General features: G+C 39.8%; 1 pseudogene; it reads left to right on the top strand.

Moving 5' to 3' along the window:
- LOC102844263 overlaps positions 1-8,917 on the top strand; it is a 13,154-nt pseudogene extending 4,237 nt beyond the window's left edge.
- The last annotated feature ends 246 nt before the right edge of the window (positions 8,918-9,163 follow it).

The raw sequence follows: 9,163 nt of genomic DNA, 5'->3' as shown, positions 1-9,163 counted from the left end.
ACACACACACACACAAACATATAGATACATATAAAAGAGTTCATAGTGACAGCTTAAAGAGGAAGAAAGTTGGTGTTTGCCCAAAGTAGCTCTGATATTATGAATTATCAGGACTTTACCTCAAGTCTTTTAAATCAAAACTTTGTGCTTTGCCTTCACTCGTCCAGGCTTTCAGAATAATCTCTAGGCTTTTAGACTAATATGCAAGACCCTTCACACCCTGTAAAAAGCAAAAAACAAATCCAAACTCACTGCTCAATTTGGATTTCTAGAGACTTTCTATTGTGTTTCTTAGGCTGCAAATCTTTACAGGAGGAAACTGCCTTCTTTGTCCTGCAAGAAAGCTAGTAGATTAAACCACTGCCCTTTCCTTAGTGGTGAAACAAATTAATTCCTCACCTTTAATTTTCACCATTCCCTGTCATATAATATACTCTGACCATAAAATGTGATTGACTTGTAGTTTTTCTGAGGACTGCACCTGGGGTATCAGAACTCTTGAAAAACTGACTTTTCTAGCCATTTTGTTGATCCCATTGGTGTGAGAGGACATGGTATCCAGCTACTTAACTTCAGACACATGGTTTTCAAATCATCAACAGCTGTGGGACTAGGAGAAGAGGGAGAGGGCTTTTCACACTGGGCAACAAGATTTGCAGGGGATTGAAGCAAGACTTTGGGGAGACCAACATCAGGGGGAGACCCTGGTGCGAGTGAGACTCTGCCGGCAAGACCCTGGTGATGGTGGTGGAGAGACTGTAGCATTGCTGTGGAGAAACTATGGCAAGGTGTAACCAGAGGAGCCCTGAGATGAAGGCCATAGATAGAGGTTTTGCTATTCTTGCTGGATGATATAAAGAAAAGCTGACTGCTGAACTTAAACCAGAGCCTGGAATAATTGAATAATCGTGCCTTGGAACTGCTGGGCTAAAGTTTAGACTTGCATTGGGTGATATTCTTTGCCTCCTCCAGTCTCCAACTTCCCTAACTAACCCCACTCTCAGTACCAAAACTATGAGTAAAGTCTGTGAGTCAAAACCAAATGCTGAACCCAAGAGTTGATGGAAAGAGATGTAAAAGCATGGGGGTGGCATGTGTGACCAAGCAGCTATCTATTTGCTGCTATGGATATTATTGACGGGGAAATTATCCCCATGTTACAATTGCTCCTTTTACAGGACCACACTTGCTATTTTTCTTCAAGGCTTTTTGTGCTTGCCTCGCTCTTCTGCTGCTTCTTTCTGGAGCATCAGTTCCCCTCTTCCTTCTGCGATACCAATTCCTAGTCATCCTATCACAATCAGTCTTCCCTGAATAATATCTGCTCCCTCCCCTAAAAAGTGCTCTATCTCTGCCCTCACTATGGATAGCTCCATCTCTACCTATTCCCAGTTGGTGCTCTCTTCTCTATGTGTGCTTACCTTGTAGAATGCAACCTCTTAAATAAATGGATCTGATTGTCTTTGTGTGTACAGTATTTATGTGGCACAAATAAGAGGAATTTAGTTAAGATTAGCTTAGAATCTTCCAGGTATTGAGCCAGAAAAGATTTTGGGTAGACAGTTTTAGCAGAGAGAATCAATCTTGGAGGAGAGAGATTGACGTATAAGTGGTGAGGAAGTGCTGCAGTGGGCAGGGGCTGGAAACTGGCAGAAAAAGAAGGCTGTTGTCAGCAGCCCTAAACTAATAATAATAATAATAATAATAATAATAATAATAATAATATCCTCTTATAGAGACCCATCTTCTTGAAATTTTTGAGGAGAACACCTTCACTGGTTCTTCCCTCTATTCCATGCCTAGAAGCTGCAAGGAAATAAAAGAAAGTTGCCATACAGTACCTGGTGAGTACTGAACCAATATCAGAATTTTCTCCTAGAAACCACTTTTTAGCAAAATGGGACCTGATCTTGGAAATTTTCAGACATGTAACCAACACTACTATCTAATTCTGGATTCTCATACTTTTTAATCCTCCAAGATTGGTTGTAGCTATGTGTAAACCTCCCTTAGTATTCTAAATTATGGTACCTTATGACTTAGGTCATTAAGCATAATTTATTGTTGGTTCCTACATGTTATGCAGTATTTCACAAACTCTTGATCATTTTTAAAATAGTGATGCATAATACTTCATTGTGCCACAGTTTTTTTAGCCATCCACCCACTGATGGATAAATCAGTTCTTTTCAATTCTTTGTTATAAATAATGCTGCAATAACAATGGATATAAACATGTCAATTTGTGTTGCCCCTCTTATTTCTTTGGTCTGTATATACCTAGTAGTAGGATCTAATGGCATTTCTATTGCTAGTTTTCTAAGGAAGTGCTAAACTACTTTCTGTAGTGGTCGCACCATTTTGCATTCTCATTAACAAACAATGTCTGACAGTTCTGATCTCTGTAAATCCTTGTTAGCCTTTGTTGTTTACTGTCTTAGAACATTACAATTTTTGCTGGAGTGGAAAAACTCTAAGTTTGGGAGGATTATAACTTGCATAGATTGCAAAGTCAAGAACATCAGTAGTAGCTTCCCATATTATTTGTCTCACAGAAAGACACAGGGAAAAAAGGGACCAAATGAAAAGGCAACACAGGTGTTTGACTTGCTTTGTTGCTAAGGAACAAATTCATGTGGCAACTAAGCGTTTCTTTAGTCTGCATGTGGACCCCATGTGGAGTAAGGGATCATGCCTGAACAGGACCTGGGAGGTGATAAAGAGCTGTCTTGTGACAGCCCCCCTGGAAGTTAGGCCTGGTGGATGAGAAATTACCTTGGATCAGCTCTCCACAAGCTTCCCATGTTCCCTGATAAGAAGGATCACAGCATTTTGTGAAGCTTAGGTGAGCTGTGATTAAATCTTGTTCAGTGACTTGTACAGACACACGCGAGGTCATCAGAGTAGTCGTGGGCAGTAACCATGCCTGCCCTTTGCTCTGAGATGCACAGGGATTTCCACTTGGAGACTGGAGATCTAGGTAGACACTGATTTCTGTCCTCTCCAAACTTGACTGACTTCCTGTCTAGGGGAAGATACTATCTCTGTGGTCTAAGGATGGTTGAAATATAAACATCCATAAGATAATGTTGAGCAGAAGAGCTCATAAGATGAGCAGAAATGAAGATTTAAGGAGAATGATCTTTCAACAGGTGCATATGTGAAAGGAGACTTTGACATGTGTACACTCCATATCCTAGAACATTTCTGATTATGAGATCTCAGAAAAGGAAGTCCTTGTGGTTCTCTCCACAGATGGCCTCTATTTCCTGCGCACGGACAATGGTGTCATCTACCAGACCTTCTGTGACATGACCTCTGGGGGTGGTGGCTGGACCCTGGTGGCCAGTGTGCATGAGAACAATATGTTTGGGAAGTGCACAGTGGGTGATCGCTGGTCCAGTCAGCAGGGAAACAGAGCAGACTACCCAGAAGGGGATGGCAACTGGGCCAATTACAACACCTTTGGTTCTGCAGAAGGAGCCACGAGTGACGACTACAAGGTTAGTGCCACTCACTACTTCCTTGGAAAATGAAGAATTGAATGTGGCTGAAGCACAGCCGATAAAATGGAACTTGGATTGGAGAGAGAGAGAGAGAGAGAGAGAAAAAATATTTAGTTGCTTTAATTTTAAAAGTATCATCATGTCCTGGAAGTGGGTTATCTGAGCACTGTTGCCATCTGGTCATTGGATCTAGTGCTTTCAGCACAACTGAAGGTTTACTGTCCTTGCAACTAAATATTAAAGTCTTTTGTTCTCTAGAACCCTGGCTACTATGATATCCAGGCAGGGGACCTGGGCATCTGGCATGTGCCCAACAAGTCCCCACTGCAGCACTGGAGAAGCAGCTCCCTGCTGAGGTACCATACCAACAGTAACTTCTTCTGGAATGAGGGACACAATCTGTTTGGCCTCTACCAGGTACACAGGATGCTGGGTGGGTGGTGTTCACTTGGTAACAGGAGTATGAAGTGTTTATACTTAGGAGTGAGTCTGCTTTCTGTGGTCCATGTCACTACCAACTGCCTCCTTTTGGCCATTTCTTCTGCTTCAGGTTCACTGTTAGCTAGTTTCCCAACACTCTATGAGGAACTATGAGCCAGCTTTAAGGGTGAGGAGGTGAGGAGGAGAGGGAGAGAACAAAGGCTTTACTGCTGCTGGAAAACAACTAGAGGGATAATTTTTATTAGACTAGTTTCTGAATAATGACAGCTATCTTATAGTAACCCACCTCTCTGATATGTCAAACTATTTGTTTTCTTTATGCAATCTCCACTTTGGGTCTTTGCAGAAATACCCGGTGAAATATGGAATAGGAAAGTGCCAGACTGACAATGGCCCGGCAATACCTGTGGTCTATGACTTTGGTGATGCTCAGAAAACAGCCTCTTATTATTCACCATATGCTCAGAGTGAGTGTTTGCTAGGGCCAGACATCAATAGTTCTCTGGCTTTTTGGGGAAAGGATAGCATATAGCAATGGCAATAATTATTAACATTTACTGAGCACTTAAAGTGTCCTAGCCAGTTTTCTGGGAAATGGGATAATTTTAAGTTATTTGTTTTTATGAAAAATTTATGGTCTATTTTGCTGCTTGAGGGGCTAAACACAGATTAGAGACCTGCTTCACACGGTCAAAGGGTCTGAATCAGGATGTAAAGTCAGGAATTTACCTCAGATCCTCTGCTCTTAAATACCTTTGGAATTCTCTTGTAATAGTGCTGGTGGTGGTGTGGTTAAAGCATTTGACTGCTGCCCCAAAAGTGGCAGTTCAAACTCACTAGCTTCTCCTTGGGAGGAAGCTTAGACAATGTTTGTATGTAAATCTTTACAGTCCTGGTGAGCTTATGGACTAGTTCTACTGTGTCCTGTGGGCTCAGCATAAGTCAGTATCAATGGCAGTGTTTGGGCTTTTTAAAAAAAAGTTTTTGATATTTTCCTTGTTGTAACAGTTAATAGAAGGTGCTTGTTTATTTTCAGAGGAAGGATAACTAGTAAAGTGGTACTTTTATTATAGAAGATGACTCTAATTTTTAAAATACTACTTTTTGAAGTCTAAGAAAGCAAAATCTTTCATGGGAAAGTAAAATAATCATTTTTAGATGAAAGAGAGTTCTAATGAATTTTAAAAAGACTACATTTTTTTAGGTTAAAGAAAGCAAAATTAGTCTTTGATGGGAAAAATCACAGCCATTAGTCATTATCTACATTTTACATTGCAATTAAAACATGGATTTGTAGGGGAAACAAAGATATAATTGGTTGAGAAATTTGTAAGCAGAAACATATGAATGACACTTGATAGTTGTTTATTCTTGCTGTACCTTTTGAGATATTTTTTATGATGTTTCAGTAAGATGTCATTTCCTCTTTAAGCCTTAAACAGAAAAGGATCCTCTTGTGGGTTCCAACTTTTGTTCTCTCCAGTCTCTGGAGGTGAGGAGAGGCTCCCTCCCCTCCGTGCCCACCTGTCCCTGGCAGACTGGAGTGCAGGACTGCAGGCTGAGCCTTTGAAATCCCTGGGTGGTCAAGTCCTTTCTCTGCATTTTCTTTTCTAGGTGAATTTGTTGCAGGATTTGTCCAGTTCAGGGTGTTTAATAATGAGAGAGCCGCCAATGCCCTGTGTGCTGGAATAAAAGTTACTGGCTGCAACACTGAGCATGTGAGTCTTCAGGGAGATCAAGGGTCTGTGGGTGTGTAGATATGTGAGTGATGTATGCAGATACGTATCTTTATGTTTTGCCTTTTTATGCTCTTAATAGTGTCTTATGGATGTACTTAATTTTAATGAAATCCAATTTATTGATATTTCATTTATGGTTAGTACTTTTGTATTCGAGAATTATTTATCTACATTGATGTAATGAAGGTATTCTATAATTTTTAATATTAACATTAACTTCTAGAAGGCCTATGGTTTAAAATTTTTTATTCTCTAGTCTTATAGTGGAAAGACTATTTTAGATTAGCATCTCATTGCTGGGACAGGAGAGAATCAGAGTCATCAAGAATGGAGTCATTCACTCAAGCTTGATAGGCTGATAAATGGTCCTTGGTCCTTGGAAAGTGACACTAAAGTCATAGCTTCGTGTTTATTTTCACCTCAATCATGAGTTTGTCCATTTCACAGCTGAGTCAGTTGTTAAACTTTCAGTGGAAGCCTTTTCAAGGTTGAGATTGCATAAGAAACATGAGGCACCATTCTTAGATTAGTCCTGGCCTCCCATTGCTTCCTAGTGTTTGTTCAAATACACACTCTACTGGGAGAATCTTGGACAACTCGGTCATCCAATCTTTTACAACAAGCACTCTCTGATAATATGTCACCAGGAATACTTACTCACAAAGCAGGTGAAATTGAATTTCATCTCCAGAAGACTTCAGGACCCCTCAAGAGATGTTTAGATACCTGAATTGGCTAGTTTTGTTTTGTTTTTAGCTTTTCTTTTTTACCTAATTTTGTGGCCAAAGGTAGAATAAGGAGAAGGCCTTGGTCTATCTAGAGTTTATGTTGTGCTGGGAAAAGCAAATATATTCACTTGAGATTTATTTTTCCCTGAATTAACAGTCAGGGATAGGACCTTGGCAGTTTCAGTTGACTTTGAAGGAGCCATCTTTCTATGCCTTCCTCATCAATAAGCTTGTTCCTTTTATGGTCAAGGGGAAGCAGCTTCAGTTCAGAGAGACCCCTGGTATGATCTGAGCCAAATGATGAGTGGATGGGTACCGATGGGACAGAACTCGTGCAGTCTTCCTTCTCTTTGATAGCCTGACTCTGATGGCTACTTCCTACCATCACTCAATGTGATGATATATTCTTCTTACCATCACTCAAAATATGCTGCATGCGTATACCCCTGTATCTTAAAGTGTGCACTGAGATCCGCTCTCTGCTGCTGAAGGAGATAGAAGGATGATATACTCCTTGCTCAGTGTTTAGCAGGAAAGATAGCCACACAAACACAATTATCTTTTGAGTGTAATTATAATGGAAATATAAGCAAAGGTTAAGTGAACAGCTATTCCATGTTAGCTATGTGAGCTTAGGGGTGTCAGGAGTAGTGAATGTGGTGAAAGAAACTTCTGAGCTGAGTCTTAAGACTATAGAAGTTTATTTTTTTTAATTTTTATTGTATTATTTTTACGTGTACCATCAAATCAGATCTGACTGGTACAGGAGGAGATTGCTCCCTCCCTCTCCAGCAGAGCATCTGGTGGCTTTGAACCGCGTACCTCTGGGATTGCAGTGCAGCGTCTTGCTACTAGGCCACCAGAGCTCCCTAAGGCTACAGAAGTTTATTTAAAAATAGAAGGATAGCAAATGGGGTGGTGGGGTGAGGTGGGGTGGGCGGGGAGAAAGGTGTAACAATGAATGAATGGAATTCCAAAATCTCTGTAGATGTTCATTGAAATGAAAAATAAATAAATTAAAATATATATAAAAAATAGAAGGATAACTAGTAGGACATGTATGGGACTCAAGGGGGAAAGGGTTGGGAGCAGAGGAGTGAAGATGAGTGGGGGTGAAATAACAATTTGGTGGGTAGAGAGGTGGAGTAAAGTAAATGGGAAAGATCTAGTAGGGACCTGAAAAGATAGGGTAATGAAGAGAATCATCCAATGGTGATCAATTTTATAAAACACAATGAATGGGGAGGGGGATGGGAGGAGATGGGGGAAATGTGCAACAATGAATGAGTGAAAAATCTAACCTTTCTGTAAACTTTTGTTAAAATCACATTAAAATAAAAATGTTATTAAAAAAAGAAGAAAAGACTACAGACGTTTATTAGGTCTCAGTGGAAGCTGGGTTGAATGAAAGTGCATGGTGACTTGAGGGAGCAGCAAACTGCTTTGTAATTTTGATTCATAGGATATACATTGAGTAGAAGCAGAATTTGATGTTAGAAATGTCAATAGATACCAGGTATGAGGAAGAATTTTGCTTTATGTCTATGATTTTAGACTTTTGCAGAAAGTGCTGGGAATCTGATCATCTTTGTATTTTACAAAGAGCCCCTTGATAGCATGGGGTGGACAAATTTTAGTAGGGAGACACTAGAGACAAGTATCTTGGAACAGGTGGAATAGTTTAGATAAAGGCCTGAAATAGGTAGTATCCATGTGTATGGGCAAATATTGATGAGCTGTAGAAACTTTAAGTGATAAAATCAATAGCTTTTTATGACTAGTTAAGTACAATAGAGAGGGAATGAAGAAGTCTTGCATAACTACTTATTTTTTCTTTATGTGACTGAGTGTCATTTATCAAATCAGGGTGCCTGGAACAGAATTAGGGCCAAAGAGGGATATAAATATTTCTTTTTTGGCGGCACTTGTGGTGCCTGGTATAAAGATCCAAGTAGCAGTTGGATTTTGATGTCTTCAGCATCTATATTGGAAATAGAAATTTGAGAACCATTAGTGGTTTATTGGCAACTGAAGCCAAAGAGACAAGCAGACTCTATGGGAGGGGAATAGATTCTATCTTAAGGAAAACAGTTCTTAAGAAATTTGTGAAGGTAGAGTCTAACCATCAGATTTGAGAATGAATATTGAGGAAAAATGTAGCATATCAGCAGACAACAATATCACGAAAACTAAATAAGAAGAGATTTTACGAAAGGATAAGTGAGCATCATCAGTGGAGGTGGCACTATCAAATGGAATGAAAACCAAAGAGTCTACTGAATTTGGTCATTAACATGTCATTGACTTCACAAGCAGTTCTCTCATTTTCACTTCTGTCATTATATTTCAGCATTGCATTGGTGGAGGAGGATACTTCCCAGAAGCCAATCCCAGGGAGTGTGGCGATTTCTCTAGCTTTGATGGGAGTGGATATGGAACGCATATTGGTTATAGCAATAGTCGGGATATAACCGAATCAACTGTGCTCCTGTTCTACAGATGAGTGCTTCATGGTGAAAATCATAGAATGCTTCTCCAAACCTGGGACTCCACAAATGGAGAACAATGATGAGAATGCTGTGGCATCACTTTTACCAATGATTTTGGAGTTTATGAAGTATGTAATGGGAGAGGAGAGGAGAATAAACTTTGTGAATTCAAGACTTGGTTTCTATGCATTCTTTTCTTGAAAGAGCTTTGTAAAAACATTGTAAGATGATTTAAAAATAATTGATTCTTGTTCAACCAT

Source organism: Elephantulus edwardii, unplaced genomic scaffold (genome assembly GCF_000299155.1).
Source record: "Elephantulus edwardii isolate Elephantulus edwardi_28Jun2011 unplaced genomic scaffold, EleEdw1.0 scaffold00168, whole genome shotgun sequence".
In the NCBI taxonomy this organism is placed as follows: domain Eukaryota; kingdom Metazoa; phylum Chordata; class Mammalia; order Macroscelidea; family Macroscelididae; genus Elephantulus; species Elephantulus edwardii.
Note: the sequence above shows the minus strand (reverse complement) of the source record. Positions and strands in the feature narration are given on the sequence as shown.